At 47.8% G+C, this 23,298-nt stretch overlaps 1 protein-coding gene and 1 long non-coding RNA gene across 4 annotated transcripts in view; one reads left to right on the top strand and one right to left on the bottom strand.

Annotated features, from left to right (window-relative positions):
* Window positions 1-23,298, top strand: part of UBASH3B (ubiquitin associated and SH3 domain containing B) — a 142,671-nt gene that overhangs the window by 57,423 nt on the left and 61,950 nt on the right. The gene's annotated exons all lie outside the window — the stretch shown is intronic.
* On the bottom strand, window positions 2,420-4,957 carry LOC113607041 (uncharacterized). The gene is made up of 2 exons (XR_003427786.1): window positions 3,679-4,957; window positions 2,420-2,616 (listed from the first exon to the last, which is right to left on the bottom strand). It is a non-coding gene; the product is annotated as an uncharacterized LOC113607041 (long non-coding RNA).

Below are 23,298 nucleotides of genomic sequence, written 5' to 3'. Positions count from 1 at the left end.
TCTCTTTTCTTGTCTTTGCTCTTCCTCTTCCTTAAAATGAGTCTCTGTGGTATATATACTTCATTAGCTCATGAGAACCAAGCTCCTATCCTATAAGTCAAGGAGTATATTTGAGATTGTTAAGAAAGCCAATACTATGAGTTCTCATCACAAGGTATATAAGTATATAAATTATATCTATTTTTTCCTATTTCTTTAATATTGTGTCTCTATGAGGTGATGGATGTTCACTAAACCTATTGTGGTCATCATTTCATGATGTACGTAAGTCAAATCATTATGCTGCATACCTTAAACTTATACAGTGCTGCTTATTTTATATCTCAATAAAACTGAAAGAAAAAAAAAAAGCCTCTGATCAGAGGTTGTAACAGTCCAGCTTAGCATCTTGAGAGATCATTGCAGCTGTTTCTCTTCTTGCAAAGCCTAAAGCATTAAAAAACAGATTCTTTAAGAATAAAACTTCTCGAAGAGTCATCTGCACTGGCTGTTTCTACTTCCTTTCCTCCTCTTCTCTCATAAACTGATTTCACCCAGGCTTTTGGTCCCACCTCCTGCCCAAACTGCTCTTGTCGAGGTCAGCAGTGGCCTCAGCATCACCACATTTGGTCAATTCTCCATCCTCCTTGTGTCCATCCATCAGTGGCATTTGATCCAGGTGACCCCTTCTTCCTTCCTTGATAACACCTGGCTGCCAGGAGTCTCTTCTCTTGGTCCTCCTACCTCAATAGCTGCTTCTGCTCTGACTCATAATCCCCTCACCTCTAAATGTTGAAGCCCCCCAGACTGAAACACCGACCACTTTACTTCTCTGTCTCATCAGACTCCTGGCTTTAAATTCCATCCATATGCTGACAACCTGTATACTTATATTCCCAGCCCAGCCTCCCCTCCTGTTTTCCAACTCCATATTCACCATCTCCTTAGGATGTCAGATGGGCATCTCAACCATGCCTCCTCCTACAGAGTTTTCCCCTCTTCAGGTATGGTAACTTCATTCTTCCAGACGGTCAAGCCCAGCACCTTGGAGTCATCCTCAATGCCTCACTTTTTCTCACGTTCAACTGATCAGCAAATCTGTCGGTGTCACTGCTTCATACTCACCAGATCGCTTTCATCTCTCATCTGTATTATTGCAATTGCCTCCAAACGGATCTCTCTGTTTTCACATTTGCTCTCCTACAGTTTCTGCTCATCAGCATATCCAGAGATCCTTTTACAATGTAGGATGGATTATATCACTCAAAACACCCTAGTGTTTTCCCCATCACAGTCAAAGTAAAATCTAAAGCCTTCAAGTCCCTATCTGGTGTGTTTCCTTGTCACCTCTCTGAGTTTTATCTCCTTTCACCCTCCTTGCTCTTTGAACCGAAGCCACTGATTGATCTACTTACTGTTCCTTGAACACACCAACGGTGCTCCTGCCTCAGGCCTTTTGTATTTGCTGGTCCCTCTGCCAGGAATGCTCTTCACATAGACGTCCACATGGTTGCCTCCCTCACTGGTTCATTTATGATCTTATTGGACCACCCTGTATAAAATAGAAATCCCTTCCCATCCTTCCTTGCTTTATTCTTTTCCAAAACACTTACCATAAGATGCATGTATTTATTTATTCGTTATAATATCTGTCCTCTCCCTGAGACTATAAACTGCATGAGGGTGAAGATTTTTGTATGTTTCACTCACTGCTGTATCCCCAGGGCCAGAACAATGAATGGCTGGCACGTGGTAGATGTCCCATTAATATTTACTAAGAGAGTAAATGACTCTAGGTCAGTTTCTACAACAGATTCCGAATGACCAGCCCAGCTCTCTGTGGAATTCTGCTCACTCAGAGTGCGTAAGTCTTCCAGACTATTGAGGGTAGGAGTCGGGGCATGGTGGTTGGGAGGGCCACTAGACCTTTTCTGCTATAAATTCTTTTTCCATCTGATGGTATTTACCATCCCAGGATTTCAGCTCTGGCTCCAGACTTGCCTGAGGATGTTTGTCAGGAAGAACTGGACTAAGAATTCAGTGATTCTCAAGATGGTTTCCCTGAAAAGGTCCTTGTGGAACACCACCCGTTTAAAAGTCCTGAATCCAGACTGCCTGTTACATTCTCGGAGGCGTTATTTAAAGTATTCCCGGTGGTGCGGGGGCAGGAGGTGTGAGCTACTTTTGTTACTTAGTGGTTTCAGAAGCCTTCCAGGATCTCTTTCCTTATGACCCCGAAGAATTTGCTCGCTCTTAACCTTTCTCTACCGTCACCTAACATAACCTCTTAGACTTCCTAGCTCATCCGCAGATCTGTTCGTGCATTTCATCTGCACCTCCAGCTCTTAGTGGGTGAAATTGAGAAACACGCCACTCCCTTCTTTTGGGATGTCTCTTGGGAGAGTGAGACTTCTTTTCCTTGGAGAGGCAGAGAATGATATTCATAGAAGATACTTTTTATTGAATGAACCAATTGCACAGACTTTTAATTCCTTGGAGAATGTTCCATATTCGTGGTACAGCGCATTAGTCCTAATACTTTTAAAGAATGAAAACATTGCGTTGTATTTGCGTGGTTTTCCATCATGCTCTGCAGCCCTTCACATCTGTTATTTCATTTGACGGTCATGAAGCTTCCTGTAATAGACAAGTTGTATCCAATTTTACAGATGAAAACAGGAGCATTGTTGGGTCCTAGTGACTCACTTAGGACCGCCGTTGATCGACGGACGGCCCAGTCCATCTCAGGTCTTTGGTGCTCCCACTCCCTGGCCTTCAGTGCTTGGCCTCCCCCCAATATTGATAGGTGTCCCTCTGGTTCTCCCCTGCACTCCTGGAGCTCAAGTCCCTGTCTCAAACACTTGATGATTGCCTTTTCCTGTGGGACTCCATTTCTAGCTTACAGCATCCTACTGTTGGTTCTGCCAGGTTCTGAGGGGGCGGGCTGGGGAATGTCTGTGTCTGGGGACTGTTCTTTCCCTAGAAGGATGCTCAGTGGAAGAAGGAACCGTCATGAATGAACCGTAGGATCCATGGCTGGCTGCCCTTCCCATGTTCATGGGTCCCCAAGCTCCAACCTGGTCTAGAGTTGGGCTTCCTCTCTGGACATCCACTGGGAAGTCACATCCTTTAGAAATCTTCCACTTGTAAGTCAGGCAGCCCTAGGGGGTAACCTTGAAGCATAATACTCAGACTGGTATTTCTTTGACCACAGAATTATAGCAATGACCACCTTTGTATAGTGCTTTAAGGGTTACGACCATGCTTCAGAAGCACCCAGAGAGTCTTTTAAAATACAGGTTCCTGGACTCCTCCCCTGGACATTCTAATTCAGTAGGTTTAAGAAGGATCCAGAAATCTGTAATTAAAAAAAAAAGGAATTCCTTGGCAATTAACCTGGCTCTGAAATCACTGTTTAGATTACAAAGCCCTTTTGTTTATAATACTTCATTTGTTCCTTACAGCACACGAGGAAGCTGTTAACCTCTTTTGCAGATGGGGCTCAAATATGGTAAATGACTTATTCCAAATTCCTAAGTTAGGGAATGGCAGAGCCAAGCCTCCAGCCTCAGGTCTTTGTCTCCAAACCTGGTTCTCTTTCCACTCCGTTCTCCCTTAAGAGACTCCTTCCTTCTCTCGGTTGCCCTGGGGTATTGGTTTTCCCTCATACCCTGATTGCGAGCCAACAGTCTCACTCACCAGGTCCAACTGTTCTCTCCTGAGAGCAGCTCTGAGCAGGTTTGGGGAAGACAGTAGGAATCCAGGCCCTGGGGGAAGCTTTTCCGGCCATCCTTCCATGTCAGGTATCCGGGAATATCAGGCAACAGTGGTGGCCAGGCCCAGCCCCATCCTGGAGGACGTGTAGCCACCACGAGTTGAGTGTTGCAGGGGCCCCAGACCAGCTTTCATGACCAAATAGAACTTTCAGCCCAGTTCCAAGAAAGAATTCTGGAGAGCACAGGCTGAAACCACTGACCGCTGGCATGGAGAGTTGGTGGTAAAGTAAATCTTTCCTCTTTCCATGTGCGTTGTGTTTGGAGCTAGCTCATGATGGAGAAACCTCAGAATCTCAGGTTTCATTGTAATGGGAAGAATGCAGGGTGGTGCTGGGGGTGAATATGGGAAACTTTGAATAGATCTTCTGGTGTCTGTGGATGGGGAGATGCCAACGTGTAAGGGTCACGGGAGGGCAGGGCTCCTTTGTTCCAGCCGCCCCATACCATCGGGCACACCGTCCTGCGGCTGAAAGTCTTGCGTTGACTTTGGAGGGTGCCCTCCTCGGCCCCGACTCCCATTGTGCCTGCTGTCCTTGGGATTTCAGAGGTTAGAACCTGGAGGAACTTTGCTTTAGGAATGGGCACTTGATTTCTAGTTCTTGCATTTATTCATGTAGTATAGGCATCATTATATCATGGTTAAAAACATGGGCCCAATCTGGCTATGCCACATACTAGCCTTGTAATTACGTTGCGGTGCCTGTTTTCTCATCCATAAGATGGTGACACTAGTACCCGCTTCCTAGGGTTGTGGTGAGGATTAGACAACATGTGGCAGGTACACAGGAGGTGCCACCTACTGCTTGCCAAACATCCAGCTCCGTGCCCCACCCCCCCACCCCCGTGGCATATAGGAGAACAGCCATGGACCCCGCCTTGCAGGAGTTCACAGTTTACCGGGAGACAGACAGAGCAGCAGATCACCGCGACATCGAATGGGAAGTCCTGTAATAGAGGAACGTTCAGAGTGTCACGGGGGCACAGACAAGGGGCCGGCCGTGAGGGGCTGGGGCTGGGCCTGAACTGGAGGCGGCTTCCTAGCGGAGATGGTACATTTGATCTTAAACGGTCAGTAGAAGTCCGCCTGATGGAGAAAGAGGGACCAGCATTCCAGACAGAGGCAGCAGCATGAGTAGGGCCACAGAGGCACGTAAACTCTAGCATGTGCAGGAAATTATGTCAGGTGGAGAACGTGATGCATCCAAAGGAGGTGGGAGGTGAGGCAGAGGGTCAGTGAGCGCAGGGACCACAAATGCCGAGGGATTTGGACTTCACCCGAAGGAAGTGCACTTGAGGGTCACTGGGGCCGTTGGAGAAATGTGCTCAAGTTTGTATTTTCATGAAATCAGTCGGATTGTTGGGAGAAGTGGAGAACAATAAAAAAGGAAACAAACTAACCGGCTGACTTGAGTCTCTCACCCTCCTTAAAGGTGAGTGTAGGTCATCTCCCCCCATTCAGAGAACACCCGACTCCAACTGTGGCCAACAGACAGGGCATGGAGAACTTGGTGCCGATCCTGCCTGTGACTTTCAAGGTGACCTTGAGAAGGGCCCTTCAAGTGTCTGGGCTCCCAGTTGCTCTGTAGTTCAATGGGGATTGCATACGCAGTCTCCCTACCTCATAGGAGCAGGGTGTAGCCCCCTCAGAAGGAAAACTGGGGGTCTATTCCCGCAAAATGTAGCCCCCTCAGAAGGAAAACTGGGGGTCCAGCGCTTGTTCTATCTTTCTATAGAGTGTATTTGCACTTAATTTTATTATTTAATAGGGAGCATTCTCATGATGCAAAAAGCAACGTGATAGAAAAAGTTACCCATTGCAAGCCTTGCTCCTACCCACCCACCCTCTTGTGCCCCCATTCCCTCCACAAGAAGCCACCCTTACTAGTTCCTTGGGTGTCCTTCTAGCATTTACGCATAATTATGCATAATTATGCACAATTATGCATAAACTTATGCAAATTATAGTGAATACAAATTGAGATGCTTACTGTACCCCGTGTCTTATATAAGTCCAGACACTTCTAGAACATGCATCGTTTTCTTCTTCAGGCCGTATATCAACAAGCTCTTTGAAAAATAAAAGTTGTGCTTGTCAAGGGCTTTCTGAGTAGTCCAGTTATTTCTTACAAAATGGAATAAAGGAGAGCTTTGCTGTGACATTGTCTCCCTGCTCTGTAAAATAGGGACAACCTTCTGTCTACCCTGACTCCCATGGGGGAAAGTTATAAGTCATTTCACACTCATAAATTACTTCGAGACTTCTGGTGGAAGGGAGTCTCACAGTGGGACTGTCTGATGATTCCTCAGTGAAATATTCCTGCTTTGTTCACTGGTTCCAGGATTTTTTCCTTTTTTTTTAATTTAGACTGCTAATTGTTGAGGTTTTTTCCTCCCCTCCAGCTTTTCCTCTTAAAACCACTGAGTCTTAATGGGCAGCCCGTGTCTCCGCCAGGGCCATGTGGGTCTGATTTTAAGCCGCATCCTGCCAGAGACTCCTGCCTGCACGCATGTGGCTCCTGCCGCTTCTCCCAGCGTCTGGTGCAAAGTCCTTTCTTTTTTTCTACCACATGTGCTGAGCCGCACAGAAGCTTCAAGACTTCACAGCACAGCACAGCAGTAAGCCAGTGCTGGCTGTAATTAGCTAGAATTGCACATTCCTCCTGGTCAGAAAGACATCGTATCTTCGCCTTTTCGTTCACTGTGGAGAATTTCCTGCGTTCTCTAGGTTCTCTGGAGAGGCCTCAGAGGAAGGAAGTTGTCTGTGAAAGGGGGGAGGGGCTCACTCTCTAAGGTCTCTGCAGTTCTCAGGGTACACTTTAATGACACCTTCCGGGGCTGCCTGTCCCAACATCAGGAGGTAACCATGACGCACCGTAGGTTTAGCGGATGCCGGGAGTGGAGACCTCCGAGATACGCACCAGGAGAACACGGACAGTGATGCTATTGTCCGGAAACCACAGAACCTGGTGAATGTTTTGAAAGGGATTTGGTTTTGTTTTACTGGCAAGCTTCTGGAAGTCTTTTCTTGAGGCAGAGAGCTTATGTTAGGTCTTAGGTAGAGCATAAGGCCGTTGTCTCTCAGATGTGGACTTGGTCATGGGGAGCTTAATTCTGGGCCGTGGTTCAAAGCCTTGCTGGTGCCAGCTTTGAGAATTTGAGAAATTCAGGTCCCGCCCAAGGAACCAGAGGGATTTTGAACAGTCCCTTCACCCTCCCTGCCCAGCCAGGCAGGGCAGCAGCCAGGGGCATATTCTCTATCCTGAGGGCTAACGGCCCTCACCTATAGGAAATTCACACATTAGGGACCATCTTCCGCTCGGTCCTCACCTATAGGAACTTCACAGGTTAGGGACCGTCTTCCACTCTGTAGTCTTAGCCCATGTTGAAGATGAGCTGTGCCGTTGTCCCGGGTGGATGTGTACAATCCTTAGGAGGATTCGAGAATCACTGAGCTCCCTTATGGAAGGTTTCGCCGTCTATCTGCATTGTTCCCGTGGTCCTCCCTTCAGGAAGATGGACGTTTGAAAGGGCTCATGGGTGCTGCTGGGGAGATGTTCCCCATTGTAAATTGGCACAGACAGCTTTCTGCACTTTCTTCTCGCCAGGACCACTCTCTATGGTATTTCTGTTGGAGCAGGTGGGGTTCAACTTGAGCAGGAAACCCCATGGATTGGGGCCACCAGCCCAGTGTCTAGGTCATAGGTCTGAGCTGATAAGACCCACAAGCACTTCTGTTATAATTAGAGAACTTTCCTCCTCCATTGAACAGCTCCCTATTTAAACATTAGCCTCTCCAGGGAGACACTGGTGACCCCTAGCCCAGCACAGTGTCTGGCTTACTGTGAACACTCAGTCATCGGTTGTTGGGTTGGGTACTTCATTCAACAACATTGCTTGAGCACCTACTACGTGCTTGGTGTTGTGCTAGAATCTGGCAGTGCCAAAGTAAGGTAGAGGCCCCGCCCATAAAGAGTTTATAATCTAGAAGGAGAGGCACCGGGGTACTCCCAACATCTGGCACATTGCCAGACACATGGGGGTCACCTGATGGCTTTTGAGCTTGAAGTTACAGAATGACGGAACTGGAGGGTCTTCGGGATCGCAGCGTCCCTCCCTCTCACTTCAGAAATGAAGACACTGATTGGCGAGGGACTTGCATTCAAGGCCACCCAGACAGAGGCAGAGAGAGAACTCGGTCCATGGTCCTCGCTTTTGGCTCTTTGTAGCACCCCTCTCAGCTTGCTTTTGGCGCTTAACGAGAAAGGTCCAATTCTGAAAAGTAAAGGCAGTACCAAAAAGCGTAGGAACCCGCTTGCACTGCACGCCCGCCGCTTCTCGGTGACCTGAATCCTGTAAGTACTTGGAAACTCCGGACACTGGTTCTCAGACGTGGGCTGCAGAGTGAGTTACTCAGAGGCAGCAGGGGCCCAGCTGCCTGCAGTTCCCACTGAGATGTCACTCTTGGGAGGCCAGAGCTCCCAAGCTGGAGAGTCATCAGTTTGACCTTGTGGCTCTTTGAGCTGGGGTGCCGAATGGTGTTCAGGATAAGATGTGTGAGAGGTTCTGGCTCGTAAACCACATAGAAGGGCTTTCCATCCTGCTAAAATAAGGCCGGGACCTTGTTTGACCCTGATTCAAACAAAGTAACTGTAAAAAGATGTTGAGATAATCAGGGAGAAAAGAATGTGGATTTGATATTTGATGATACTAAGAAATGTTCACAAATGGTAGAGATGATCATGGCACAGTGACTGTGTTACAGGAAAAACAGTCATCACTTAGAGAGGCATAGTAGGTTGTTTTGGAATACTCTAGGGAAAAAAGTAAGTCTTCATAAGAGTTTTGGGGTAAGGTGATATGTATGAGATTTGCTTTAAAATATTCCAGGGGAGGGGCTTCCCTGGTGGCGCAGTGGTTGAGAGTCCGCCTGCCGATGCAGGGGACACGGGTTTGTGCCCCGGTCCGGGAAGATCCCACATGCCGTGGAGCGGCTGGGCCCGTGAGCCATGGCCGCTGAGCCTGCGCGTCCGGAGCCTGTGCTCCTCAACGGGAGAGTCCACAACAGTGAGAGGCCTGTGTACCAAAAAAAAAAAAAAAAAAATTACAGGGGAAAAAATAAGTTGGGGAATAGATGAAAAATTTGGCCAAACATTGGTCATTGTAATTACTGAAGCTGGGTGATAAATGCAAGGCAGTTTGTCATACTAGTCTCTCTACTTCTGTATGTGTTTGGAAAAGTCCAGAATAAAAAGTTAGAGAAATAGGGCCCAGATCTCTCTCCTTGCCCTCCATGCCCACCACTGAAGCCCTTCCAGTCAGGGTGGAGGCTGGCACTGCGATGACAGACCACACGAGGAGGCTGCTGCAGGGGCCCTGTAGTAGTTGGCCGGGCCCCTGGCTAATTTAGAGGTGCCCTGAAGGGCTGGACCCTCCTTTGAAGCCCCTTGTACCATGTCAGCCAACAGCCCCATCTCATCCCTGTTGTGTCTCCTCCTCGGCCCGGGGAGCTCAGTGCCATCCTCGGTGTTTACCATTCCCTGCCAAGTGCATCTGCCCATCAGGCCAGCCCCGTCAGACTCACCCAGAGAGGCCCACCTAAGGCAGACTCTGCCGAGCAGGTGACACAACGCATCGCCAACACTGCACATCGGGGCGTGACAGGGTTTCTCTCTCAACACCCTGCGATGCAGCTATCTGAATCCTTATTCACCCTCAGTCCATGTCTGTCCATTTCCGCTCCCTCCCTGATAGAGGGACCATCATTATATCTCCCTGCTGGTGGTCTGCAGAAGGATCTGCAGTCACCCACAGCCTTTACAATGTAGAGATTTCACTAGTATTCGTTGGTTTCACTTTTTTCTCTCTTGTCTTATTCATACATGAACTTTTTGTACCCAATCTTGATCTTAGACCAGAGGGTTCCCTTCTGGTCTTCTACGGCTGTGCCCTTTAGGACAGAGTGCAGATTCCCTAGGTCCACAGGGACGCGCTTACCTGGAGCCTGTGTCCCTCCCCCTGCCCCCCACAAACACACATCACACACTCTGGGTGTTAAGGACCCAGAGGACTAGCAGGCTGCTTCCTGAGTTTCTTCCCTGTGTCCAGCCTCTCGAGGACAGACACCCCTAGCCCTGAGCATGACCAAGGAGCAGCTGTTTGTGGTGTGAACAGTTTTGACATGCTCCTGAGGTGTCCATACACATGCATGTGAGGACTCTCCTGGTACCCGAAGGAGCCGGGGGGAGGGCATAAAAGCGGGTGGGGGCAGAGCGCACGTAAAGGGATCAGGGCCAGCCGTGTTTTGGCACAAAATGCCAAGGAGTCTGGGAAATCTAACCAGGCCTTGATGAAGGCCGATGTGTCAAGCAGGAGGATAGGACATATTTTATTTGCCAGTTTGTTTGCTTGATTTATAGCTTCTAAGCATTAGACGTCGGATAGGTGGGTCTCCCTTGACATTCTTGCCCAGGCTCTGCACATTTTAGGTATCTGTGTCCTAACTGAGACACGGGAATTTTGCTCGTGGCTGGACTTCATCTCCTCTCAAGATAAGCTTATGTTCTCCCACAGTATTTCCTGCAGCTTGTAAAATACAACTTGTGAAGTCCTGTTGTAGCACCAGTTACTTCCTGTGTTTATAATGGAGGTGAAATCATGGTTTGCCTTTCCACCACCCTGCTTCCCATTCCCAAACAAGCAAGCCTGAGTTACATAAGCTAACAAGCTAATCTAAAATAACCTTAAAGTGAGGGTCACTTATGTGTGCCAACAACTTTATCGTAAAAGTCTTCCCCTGTAATTTCCTATGCTCTTTCAAAGGGACTGGCAGGGTTCTGGCCTCCCTTCAATGGGCATTAGCCGTAAGACCTAAAAAGTTGAGCTATTTTTTAAATTATAGTTTCCCAAAGTGGCTCCTTCTCTTCAAATAGGTGCTGGAATTCCACCTGCCCTCCCTTTCTCCCTCCAATAAAACATTTTCATCTCTCTCAATGAGGTTTTTTTTTTTTTTAACTTTTATTGGAGTATAGTTGATTTACGGTGTTATGTTAGTTTCAGGTGTATAGCAATCAGTGAGTTCTATTGAAATGCCTGACCTCTTATGGTACACTCATCACTATGTTACCGATCAGGGTTCATGGCCTCCTTAATCAATAGAAATTGATAAGAGGCCAGACAAGGATTTTAGGCAAGGCTTTATTGGGTCTCCTGCTGTAGCAGGAGGGAGCAAAAACAAGTAACTGGTTCCCTTGCTTGCTACCTGAGGGAGTGCAGGCTGGTTCCTTATATGGAGTGAGGGTAGGGGTGTGTCCAGGAGTCGGGCCAGAGGGGTGGCTTAGGTGGTCTGCCCACCCCTTTCGTGGTGCTGTGTGCAGGGGCATGCGTAGTACCCTGCTTTTGCTCCCGGATCTTCAGAAGTCGGGCTTGGGTTCTTTTGGGCTTTTTGTATCTTGTCCATAATTTGCCCCAACTGCGCATGCATGCAGCTATTTTTAGTCCCTTACAATTTCTTTGTATTTTGTTACTCAAGGAGACGTTTATCCAGGTACAAGCATTGCAGCCAAGGGCCCCAGCTCCCAGGTTCCAGCTTGTCTCAACTATACCTACGTAATATCAAACAGAAAGGTTTTGAAGGCCTTTGGGAATGTCAGAGCAAACGTCTCCCACCCATATTGGCTGTGTAGTTGGCCTGTCTCGCTCTTTAGAGACATTAAGCCCTCATGTTAAATAGCAAATAAGAATACGAGAAAAACACAGTGTCTATATGTGTAAAACTGAGTCGCTTTGCTGTACAGCAGAGATTGTCACAACAATTGTAAATCAACTAAACTTCAATTAAAAAATTAAATTAAAAAAAATAAGAAAGGACTGTGGATTTGGGGAGGGAGTATTGAGGTCAAGGAAGCAAGTAGGAGGCTTCACATCGACAAAAGAAGTGCTCCCCCTATACCCCTGCAAACCTTGGCTTCCGCCCCCTCACTGCATCTCAAACCCCAATTAAAGTTTAATCCAAATCATCACAAATGCAAAGTGTTTTCTTCAAGCTCCATTACTTCGTGGAGCTCCCAGGTGCCCAATTTAATACATGCTTCAGGGAAAGATGTCTGGCAGGGACTGGATGCAGGTATTGACTTTGGAAAGAGGAGTCCTAACATCCTCAAGTATGTCTGAACATGCTCGAGTATGTCGCTGATCAGTCCCTGGAAACAAGTCCCAGCCATCCAGTTTGCTTGTTTATGTGGCTTGGGCGCCTGGCACCCAAGCTCGGCCCAAATCCAAGCTTCGCATTGGCAATCCCTGCCGTTCGACGTGTTGGGCTCTTGTCTCTAAATGGGTGTCGACAGACGGAAGCTACACTCCTTCATTCGGAAGTGCATTCATTCATAACCTTTATTCCCCAAACGTGTATTGAGGAGCCCTGTGTGAGGCTTGGGAGGGAAGGGAGACTGATCACAGTGCAGGCCTTGCCTTAAAGGCAGCCAAGCTGTATGAGCGAATTATCATAGTGATGAGAAGAGCGTGTGATAATAGAGGTATGTACAGAAATGTATGAATGCAGGAGAAGTAGTGTCTTGTCTGGAGGAACTGGATGACGTATCAGAGGAGGGGACACCTGATGTGGACGTTGAATGATGCGCAAGAACAGGGATGGCTGAATAGGGCCATTGACATTTACATTCTCCTCTCTTGAAACTTACCACTCCAAAAGCTTTTGGTTTTCATGAGCACAGAGAGGGCTGGAGGCCTGATGATCCACTGGGGGCCTTATCTACAGCTGCCGTGAGGAGAGAGAGAATGGAAAAGAGCTTCGGATGCTGAGCCAGAGGGAAGGACTCTGCCTGGGCACAGGGGATTTACCAAGGAGAAAGGAAGGGGCTCAGGGGCTGGCCCCACCCCTTTGCTTGGGCGTCAGTCATAGACTTACTAGTTGTTGATGCCTCCGGTATGCCACTGGGTGGGAACCAGCAGCCCCGAGAGGCCAGTGGGGATAGTTGTCAGCTCTGCTCATCTGAAGACTTGGCATGTGCTTCACATACAAACCTCACTGCAGCCACTGCCTTGATTCCCATCTTGAAATAACTCATCACGGGATGAGTATTTTAAGATGCAGCTTTCATCGAGAAGCTTCCATTAAAGCAATTCCAGTAGAGTGAATAATCATTTCCCCCCCTTCATCAGACATGCTTGTCTTACAGAATTATGATGAGTTCAATTCTCACTTTTTTTAGTCCCATCTTAAAAAAAAAAAAAAAAAGCCCTCAGAGAAATGATCCTGCATCTGTGTTAAAAAGTTTCCCTCTGTGTTTTCAGATCCGTCTTTTCTGGGTCAGCATTTCTCTTTAAGGCTTTCCTTATCACAGTTCTTTTTTTCTTTTTTTTTTTTAACTTCCTGTTTCCTATCGAGCTTTGTATAAACTCATTTTGTCTTAAGCCATTCAGGAGTGAACTTTTCCCCTTTTTTTGCAGGCCAGTACTTTTTCAGCAACTTCTTATTCACTGTACACTCGAAGGTCATGCTTGTTTCAAATGTTTTGACAATCTTCAATTACTTGCACTTAAGGATTTGAGTAGAAAAGGGGAGCTGCATAAATTACCAGCAGAATGACATTAGAGCATGACATAGATGATACCCAGTGACAGGTTCTCCCCATGTGTTTATTCGCCCTTGGAATGTACTTAGGATCTTGTGTTTAACACACTAAACTGCTTCATCTGCAATTCTTATGCATAGAGTAGATGGGCAACAAAATTTACAGTGGAGAACCAACCCATGGCATGTGGGTAACAGAAAGCTGGAGTAATGTAACTTTTCTCTACCAGGAATCATAAGGAGAGGCCAGATAATCTTCTAGTTAAGGAAAGAAACAAAAGCCTAGACAGACACCAGCCTGACTCACAAAGACCTAGGCTTCATTCCTTTATTTATTCAGCATTTACTGAGCACCTAGTATATGATAGATGCCAGAGATTGATTGATTGATTTTTAAAGCATTTTTTTAAAATTTTTATTTATTTTGAATGCACCGGGTCTTCGTTGCGGCATGCGGACTTCTTAGTTGTGGCACGCGGACTTCTTAGTTGTGGCATGCGAACTCTTAGTTGCGGCATGCATGTGGGATCTAGGTCCCTGGGATCAAACGCAGACCCCCTGCATTGGGAGCGTGCAGTCTTACCCACTGGATCACCAGGGAAGTCCCAGATGCCGGAGATTTAAAGAAGCGAAAGACATTTCTCTATCTTCTTTGGGTCAGTAAAGGCAAACACAGCTTGACAGAAGCCAAACAGATGAGTCCCTGGTAGGAACAGTTAACTCCACTGTACTGTCCAGTGTGACTCCAAGCTCACTCTGCTCGCCACAGGACAAGCAAATGAATTAGAGACAAGGTGTTGAGGCAAGGAAGACGACTTAATTCAGAAAGCTGGTAGACAGAGAAGATGGCAGACTAAAGTCTCAAAATAATCATCTTATGGGGGCTTGGATGCCAGTTTCTTTTATAGCACAGAGAGGGGGAGGAGATGAGGAAGAAAGGTAAAAAGGCCATAAGTTTTGCAAATATCCCCTGGAATGGCCAGCCTCGGGGAGGGCATGTGTTAATTTCTTCTTTCTTGCAGCCATCCACAGGTGGACGGGGTCCGGATGTTTGCCTGAACAAAGGCACTTTGGTTTAACATTCAGGCAGGGGGGCAGGGTTCCCCGAGGCAGGCCATTATGTATAGACAGTACCCTTTTAGTGAACAAAAGCAGCGGAGAGCAAAGGTTAAAGTAAAAGAAACAGATCCAACATGTTGTCGATTTGGCGCTTCCCTGTTACAAATATAGAAAAGTGCCTCGAAGGCAGGTATGTGTGGAAACGGGAACAGTGTTCCGGGCAGAGGGCCCGAGCATGTACAAAGACAAGGAAGGAAACAATGTATTAAAGGAGAGAGAGTTCAGGGTTGTTGAGATGTGTGGGAGGGAAATGGCAGGGTTGAGCATAGAAAAGTAGGTTTGGGCACCATCATGAAGCACCTTGCATGCCAAATGGAAAAGATTTTATTCTGTAGGTAACAGCAACTCTCTAAAGACTTAAGCAGAGGTAATATGGTCCAGTCTCAATTCTAGAATAATAACTCTGACAGCAAGGCAGACAGTGTATAAAAGAGGAGAAAGGACTAGGGGACACCAGAGCAGACTTGCCAGGTGAGAGATGAAGCTGTCCCGGCCCAGGACAGAAGAGCTCTAGATGGAACACAGGCGGTACAGCCACCACAGTTAGCATGCTTTGGTAGCCGATAGAGAAAGGGAAATGAGGAAGATGGGCAAGTTGAGAATGGTTCATAATTTCTCCTTATTTCAATGCCATGACCGATTTTCGAAATGCACAGGTTAAAAACGTCTACTGCTAAAGTACAGCCCCTGCTGCCTCTCGGTGTTTCTCCAGCTCCTTTCATAAATGGGTAACTCATCCCTAGAATTTTGAGGGGGACACAGCCTCATTCTGCATACCTGACTCTGAGGAATGCAGAGGACTGGTAACATACAAGGCTCAGGCTTTTAGCTTTTTCCTCTTTAATTTAATAAACACCTTTGGCATCATGCTAGAATGTAAGGCATGTCGAGTGAAGACCTGGTCCTTTTCCTCCATAAGCTTGTAAGCTTATGGAGGAGAAAGACAGGTACAACATTAAATATTAACCAAGGCAGAATGAAAACCTAAGGGCTGTGGGAGCACAGAGAGAAGCCTAGGAGGATGCAGGAGGGTTTCCTGTACCAGGTGGTGTTGGGGCCAGGCTGTTCGTGTTTGCTGAGTATCTACCACATGCCCCGTACTTCCCTCAGCACTGAGAATAACAGTCAAATATATATATATACACAGTAAGGAGGAAGAAAAACACTACGTAAGTCGTTACAAGCACAGTGAATACTGGACGAGAGAATTGCAGGATGTCATGAGGGTAAGTAAGTGAGAGCTTAGTCTAAGGAATCAGCGAAAGCAACCCAGAAGATGTAACCTGGGATGTGAAAAATGAGCCGAGATATTGGTGTAGGAGAGGGAGAGAGAAGTACGTGTTCCCTTGCTCCGTTGTGAGAAGATGTGTTCAAAGAATGGAAAGAAATCTAATGTGACAAGAGCATATAGAGAAGGGGGAGTGGCCTTAAGAAAGGCTAGGAGGGGCCAGAAAATCTGTCAGACAGGCTTGTTAGCCATGGTGAGGTCCTGGCACTTTATCCTAAAGGAAGTAGGGAGCTATGGAGGTTTTAAGCAGAAGAGTGGTGTGATGGCTGCATATTTGGAGAATAAATTGGAAACGGCAAAACTGGAAGCTGCTGCGGTAGTCAAGAGTGAGCGGCAGTGGTGGCTTAGAGAGAGGAGATGACAGATTGAAGAGACCAGGGGTGGAATAAATTCAGGAGCAGACCTGGGCAAGAAAGGAAAGAGAGGAAGAAGTTAGGAGTTGATCTTAAGCTTCTCATTTGGGAAGTGGGACAGATGGTGTGTTATTAACTGAGAGAATCTGGAGAGAAACAGGTTTGCAGGGGGAAAAGGTGAGTTTGGTGTTTGAACACGTGAGGTTTAGTACAAGCAAGATATTCAAGCAGAGATTAACAGGAAGGAACGTGTTATGGAAGCACAAAGGTTAAGAGGGAGAAATGGAGCTTCCCTGGTGGCGCAGTGGTTGAGAGTCCGCCTGCCGATGCTGGGGACACGGGTTCGTGCCCCGGTCCGGGAAGATCCCACATGCAGCGGAGTGGCTGGGCCCGTGAGCCATGGCCACTGAGCCTGCGCATCCGGAGCCTGTGCTCCGCAGCGGGAGAGGCCACAGCAGTGAGAGACCCGTGTACCGCAAAAAAAAAAAAAAAATTTTTTTTAAAAAAGAGGGAGAAATGGTTGGTACACAGAGCATCAGTGTGTACAGGTGGGAGTCGCGGTCATGGGAGTGGCTGGGATCTCCTAGAGAGAGTGAACAGAATAGGGAAAGAAAGACTGGACACATGCCTGAGGAATACCAACAATTAGAAGGCCTGCAGAAGAGTCAGAGATAACAAAGAAAGCTGAGAAGGAACAGCTAGAGAAAACAGCAGAAAACCCAAAGGGTATAGTGTCAGCGAGGTAGAAAGTAGAGAGCAAAGGGAGCATCAGTAACGTGAAATGCTGTTGAGAGGCCACGAGAGACTGAAATTCAAAAAGCCCACTGAACGGACTGTGATAGTTCAGATTCTTACCGCCGCTTCCCGAGTGACCTGAGACAAGCTACTTAATTTCACACTGAGCCCCCATCTATAAACTGGAGTGACGGTACAATATTCAGCATCTGAAGTTTCAGTCAATATTAGCCATTATTTCTCACATGATTTTTGACGTGGAGGACTCCTGGGGGCTTGTGGGGGAGCAATGTTAGTGGCGAGGTGCCTGATCCGAGTAGCTTTGAACCAGAGGGAAAAGTGAGGTTGAAGATTTGGAAGGGATTGTTGAAACGTAGAGGAGGAGACCACAGGGAAGGAGAAGCAGAAGATCCAGGAAAAGGATGAATTGGCTTTCAGTGAGTATACAGCAAAACAACCGGGAAGGAGAGGCACGAGCCAGGGGCCTGAGGTGTGTTGTTATCTCAGTACATGGTATGATAAAGGAGCGCAGTCCGGTATGATGGTCGGGAGGATGGAGGATGGGAAATGGAAGACCGATGGGTGGGAACTGAACCTGTCAAGAATGTGACATTCATGAGTTTGAGCATTTGAATTTTGATTTTGTGAATGTAAGAGAACCATTGACAGTTTTAAAGGAGTGGAAAGTTTAACTCAACTAGCTTTAGGAAAATTACTCTAACAGTAGTGAGAAGGATAGATTATAGTGGAGAAAGATGGTTCCACGCTGCGGTTGCTGGTGGTGGGATTTTAATACAGAGCAAAAGGCCGCCTGTGAGCGTTTGATCTTGACTTGCTCACTTAACCTCATCTAGACTCCACTTCCCCATCAATAAAATGGGGATGATAGTGTTTCTCTCTGAGGTTCTTTTGAACATCATGTTTCATGTCAAGGACCTAGGATGGTGCCTGGTATCCAGTGAACAGTGAATATCCTTGCACTCCCCGTGCTCCGCCTGCCCCCCCCCCCCCCGCCCCCACTTTTGGCAGCTACCTGAATGTCTTACTGGCACCTGATTCTCAGGGGAAGTATCTTTGCTTCCCACCTTTCTGGGCCGTACTAAAATAAAACAACAATCTTATCTTCCAGAAAGGTTCCTTTCAAGAGTGGGACTACTTTGTCACTACTGCTACTGCTCACTCCCTGATTGGGCAAATCGACGTAAGTTGTTTGCATTGCACCAGACTGTCTGGACGCAAGAGTTTCTGTGTTTGGGGCTGGGCAGTGGCTCAAGAGTATTGCTTTTTCATTAAGCTTTTAAGGCACTTACCTACAAGATGGATAACACATCCTTCCTTGACAGATGGCAAAACCCTGAAGTTGTTCCCTTAAGTTCTCCTCTAATTTCTCCTTTTATCCCACCCTCTGTGACATCCGATTTGGTAAAATTCGTTTCCACACAGAAATAACTGGTTTCTTGAAAAGATAGAATATGGATTATATTTCTCTAAAGCCATATGCCCCATAAATCCTGGCATCCGCACAGATGCCATTTGATTCCATTTGGTTTTATTCATTCAATAAATATATATTTTTTAATTTTAAATATTTATTCGTGGCTGCATTGGGTCTTCGTTGCTGCGCACGGGCTTTCTCTAGTTGTGGTGAGCGGGGGCTACTCTTCATTGCAGTGCACGGGCTTCTCATTGCGGTGGCTTCTCTTGTTGTGGAGCATGGGCTCTAGGCACGCGGGCTTCAGTAGTTGTGGCATGTGGGCTCAGTAGTTGGGGCTCGCGGGCTTAGTTGCTCCGCGGCATGTGGGATCTTCCCGGACCAGGGCTCAAGTCCGTATCCCCTGCATTGACAGGAGGATTCTTAACCACTGTGCCACCAGGGAAGTCCCTCAATAAATATTTATTGAGTGTCTGCTTGGTGTCTTGGCATCACAAAATAAAAATTCAAATACTCAAACTCATGAATGTCACATTCTTGACGTAATTTCAGTAGACGGTGGCTAGGTTAGGTAAGAGGTGCCGTCCAGCTTTCAGGTCAGGGGAGGGGGGACTAAGGGGTTGCAATAAAAAGCTTTAGAAAGCTGGCATTTGAACTGAGTCTCGAAGCGTGAGCTCGGTTTTCCCAGGTGAAGTAAAAGGGATGGGCTTTCCTGACATGTTTCCTGATGAAATGACATGTGATTTGAAAGAGGATGGCTGACCCTGAAAAGGCTGACGTATTCATTGTCCCAGAACGAGGATGCCAGCCAATGTTCACTGAGAGCTCAGTATATGCCACGTAAGGTGCTAAGTGCCTTGTGTTTTATTTCACCTGATTCACAGAACCGTATGAGGCAGGTCCTATGAGTATTCCCATTTTACACAGGAGGCAACTGATCTCAGAGAGGTTGAGTAAGTTGCCCGTGGTCACACAGTGACACAGCTATGATTGAACATAAGCTGTTCCGCTCCAGAGTCTGTGGATGCTGTGAACCACCACTGCACGAGCTGGCTGCGGGCCGTGGTACAGAGGACGTGGGGCGAGGGGATGGGCGGAAGGAAGAAGGGTGGGTGGAGACCAGCTTCGAGGGACTGAACACTAAGATGGGGCTGGTAGATATATCTTTGCATGTTTATTTCTTATAAAAGTGTAAGTATATTACTTTTAAAGTGAAATAGGACCCATTATTTAGACACTTTTTAATTTATTTTTTAAGGCATTTCTCTTTTTTAAAATTTATTTTATTTATTTATTTTTGGCTGTGTTGGGTCTTCGTTGCTGCACGCGGGCTTTCTCTAGTTGCGGCGAGCAGGGGCTACTCTTTGTTGTGGTGCGCAGGCTTCTCATTGCGGGGGCTTCTCTTGTTGCAGAGCACGGGCTCTAGGCACACGGGCTTCAGTAGTTGCGGCACGTGGGCTCAGTAGTTGTGGCTCTCAGGCTCTAGAGTGCAGGCTCAGTAGTTATGGCACACAGGCTTAGTTGCTCTGCAGCATGTGGGGTCTTCCCAGAGCAGGGCTCGAACCCGTGTCCCCTGCATTGGCAGGCGGATTCTTAACCACTCCGCCACCAGGGAAGCCTGATACTTTTTTTTTTAGCAGAAGTCCTGCTTTAGTGGGAGATAATAATTGTATAAATGAGACAAGAGGATTAGTGTAGGAAATCTAACTTAAAAACCAACTGTTCTTAGGGATTTTGATTCTTACTTACTTGAAAAACGCTTACTGATACATAGATTCACTTTCAGTCATCAAAGTAAACCCCAACAATGTAAAAGTACTTCTAAGTTACTCACTCTTTTCACTTGAAAAATGATGAAATTTATTTTCCGTGAAAAATTAAGGAATGTAGATTGGCTTTAACCTCCAGCTCTCGTAAGCACTAACATTGTAATGCGATTCAGATTTCTATAGGAACTTGCCCAGAAAAAAATATCTGTTCAATTTACTTTCAGTTCATAGAACACTTTCATGTTCTGGGTTTCCTCCCACCCCCAACAGTGAATATTAAGAATTATCGATTTGAACCTACTACCAGTATATTCACGAAGTGTTTCAAAAAGCAAAACTAAACCCAAACAAGTAAAAATATGAATCAACCACAGAAATAGCGCACTTGTGTTGGTTGTAAATAAATGAGTAAATAAATGAACATCTGGGCTCGTGACAGAATTCAGCCGAAGGAGCACAACTCCAGATCCTATTTGCTTCATTTCAGGTCCCTCACTTTAAGGTCTAAGTCAGTCCGTGTAGTGGTTACTCAGCTTCCCGCTTGGCAGGAGCTGCATTAGGAATCCAGTATTCCAGATTTACAGTCTTTGCCGGTCTCCGGGGAGGAGTGCTGACCTCTTTGGATCCTGAGGCCCGAGGGTCTCTGCTTGGAGAACACAAACCCCTAGCAAGGAGCCCAGCCACTCCCCTTCCTTCCCGCGAGGCCCTCATGACTTCCGGGCCCCACGAACATGAACTTGCTGGACTTGGGTGGCCAGGCTGCTTCAGAGCCTCTCTGGGAGCGAGCAGCCCCGTTTCCCTCCCGTGGCTTCTGCATCCCAGATCCTTCTGCTGACCAATGAAATCAGCCTTGAGCAAAGTCCAGCTCCCCGGATGACCCTCCTCTCCTCCTACCAGGTCTCTCCTGGAACCCGGGCTGCATCCACCACCCACACAAGCTGGAATTTAGCCTCTGCGGTCTGACAGTGGAGTACAGCCCTGCGAAACCCCTCCCCACTCCCCACAAAACAGCCCAGGGACAGCAGGCGCCGGTGTTGGGTACCATCCAAGGTCATCTCAGGCATCATCCGCTTTCTCACTCGTCAGTCGGTGAGACTCCGTTGGTCAGAGTCTCTGACCCCAGGGAGCATGAATGCCTGGAAGGGTCAGGAGAGGCTTTTAAGAAAAGGGTGGGACTTGGAGAAAGCGAGAGAGGTTTGGACAGTGGTCCAGACAGGAGGGAAGAGCAATACATTCTCCCAGCATGGGCGTCTCTCATTTCAGTCCTGGAGATCTCCAGGAAAGGAAATTCCAGGGCTTCCCCTGAGCCTGACCCATCCTTTTCCTGTGACATCTGATGTCCCGTTTTATAGGCCCCGGCTGTTAAATATATGAAACCTACAATGCAGGGGACTGTGAAACAGAGGGCACAGTCTGACAGAACTGCTAGCCTGGTGGAAAAATCCACCCGGGTCTCGTTTTTCGTCCCTTCTTGTCTCCTTCCAGCCACACACATGCTATCATCACTCGATCTGAGTCTCTTAGGCTGGTTTGGGAGGACAGCCTGCTGCTGGCACCCTGCTCTACCCTCCGGAGCATCCTTTGGCAGGAATATAGCACAAAGGGCTGTGTGTGCGGCCTCCCTCTAAGCTTCAAAGCACTGAAGCCAATTTCCTTTGCAAGGTCATTGCTGAAGGAAAAACGGTTTTTAATCACTTCTCTCAGAGAGAGAAAGAGAGAAAGCGAAGTTCCAGAAGTGTCATTCATCCCTAGAAATGTCATCTCGCTAAGGCTTCCCCTCCATCTTGCTCTGTAAATTGTGGAAATCAGTCCCAACTGCCTCAGGCAATTGAAGTCTATACATGGACCTATCCAAGCTCCTGGCACCAGGCCAGCTAGAATCTATTTCTATGCGTGTGGTTTGTTATGTGTATGAAAAAGGGGGGGGGAGGGAGTGCCTTCAGGGCCAAAGGTGGGGCATGATGTTCGCCAGCCTGTGACAGAGCTTCACTCCTCTCCTTCGTCTTCTCTCCCTGCTCACATCAGGCATTGCTCTGGCTGTCCTAACACACTGTCCATCTCAGACACACCTGCGTTCAGAGCCAGGGTGACAGGTGGAGTAGTGACATTCCTGAAAATGGAGCATTGAGATAAGAAAGGCTGCTTCTGGGCCCCCGGGACAAGTGACTTACCTCTTTGCTCTCAGCTTCCTCATCTGTAAAATGGGTATAGTATTCACCACTTCATGAAGCCATCTTGAAGACTGAAGGAGATGCTGGTTATGAAAAACTGTAGGGATTTCCCTGGCGGTCCAGTGGTTAAGACTCCCTGCTTCCACTGCAGGGGGCACAGGTTCGATCCCTGGTCAGGGAACTAAGATCCTGCGTGTGCTCATAAAACGGCCAAAAAAAAGAGAGAACGAAAAACTGTGAAATACAAGGTGCTGCAAGGAGTTCATCTTAGAAAACAGGTCCCTGGTCTGTTTCATCTTGGAGTGGGGGAGAGGGGAGGGGCGGGGACAGGTCACAAAACTGAATATTTCCCTTGTAAAGGAGCCCGGCCGAGTAGGTAGCAGAGGACCTAAGGGGTGAGGTAGAACGGCTCACAGGAATTAGTCCCAGAGGACTCCGGGAAGAGGTGGCTTCCAAAAGAGAGGGTGCTCCATGTCTGCAGGCAGGAAGGCAGAGGGTGTTCCCTTCTTCCTCACAGAAAACCCCTGGCCGAGGGGGAGATGCCATGTGATCTGGGTGACTGCATCGTCGCCGCCCTGGCCGGCCGAACGGTCCACAGCCGGGCGCCAGGCCTGGTGCTGCTCAGGGTCTTGGCTAAGCCCCGGCCTCGTGCCTCTGAAGGGGACGGGCACCCGCAAGGTGTCCCTTTTTTTTTTTTTTTTGCGGTATGCGGGCCTCTCACTGCCGCGGCCTCTCCCGCCGCGGAGCACAGGCTCCGGACGCGCAGGCCCAGCGGCCATGGCCCACGGGCCCAGCCGCTCCGCGGCATGTGGGATCCCCCCAAACTGGGGCACGAACCCGCATCCCCCGCACCGGCAGGCGGACTCTCAACCACTGCGCCACCAGGGAAGCCCAAGGCGTCCCTTTTGAATCCAGCCCGCGCACCTGGGTCCTTCACACAGCGCTCGCCTCACCCACACCTCCCCTCCGCGCTCAGGCTTCCTGTTTTGAAACCACCAAGAGATGGAAAATGTGAGTGCTGTCACTTTAACGGCTCAGGCTGTGTGTGTGTGTGTGTGTGTGTGTGTGTGTGTGTGTGTGTGTGTGT

This window comes from Aethalodelphis obliquidens, unplaced genomic scaffold, assembly GCF_003676395.1.
Source record: "Aethalodelphis obliquidens isolate GAN/ISIS:26980383/991018 unplaced genomic scaffold, ASM367639v1 scaffold46, whole genome shotgun sequence".
In the NCBI taxonomy this organism is placed as follows: domain Eukaryota; kingdom Metazoa; phylum Chordata; class Mammalia; order Artiodactyla; family Delphinidae; genus Aethalodelphis; species Aethalodelphis obliquidens.
This window is presented reverse-complemented; position numbering and strand designations above follow the sequence as displayed.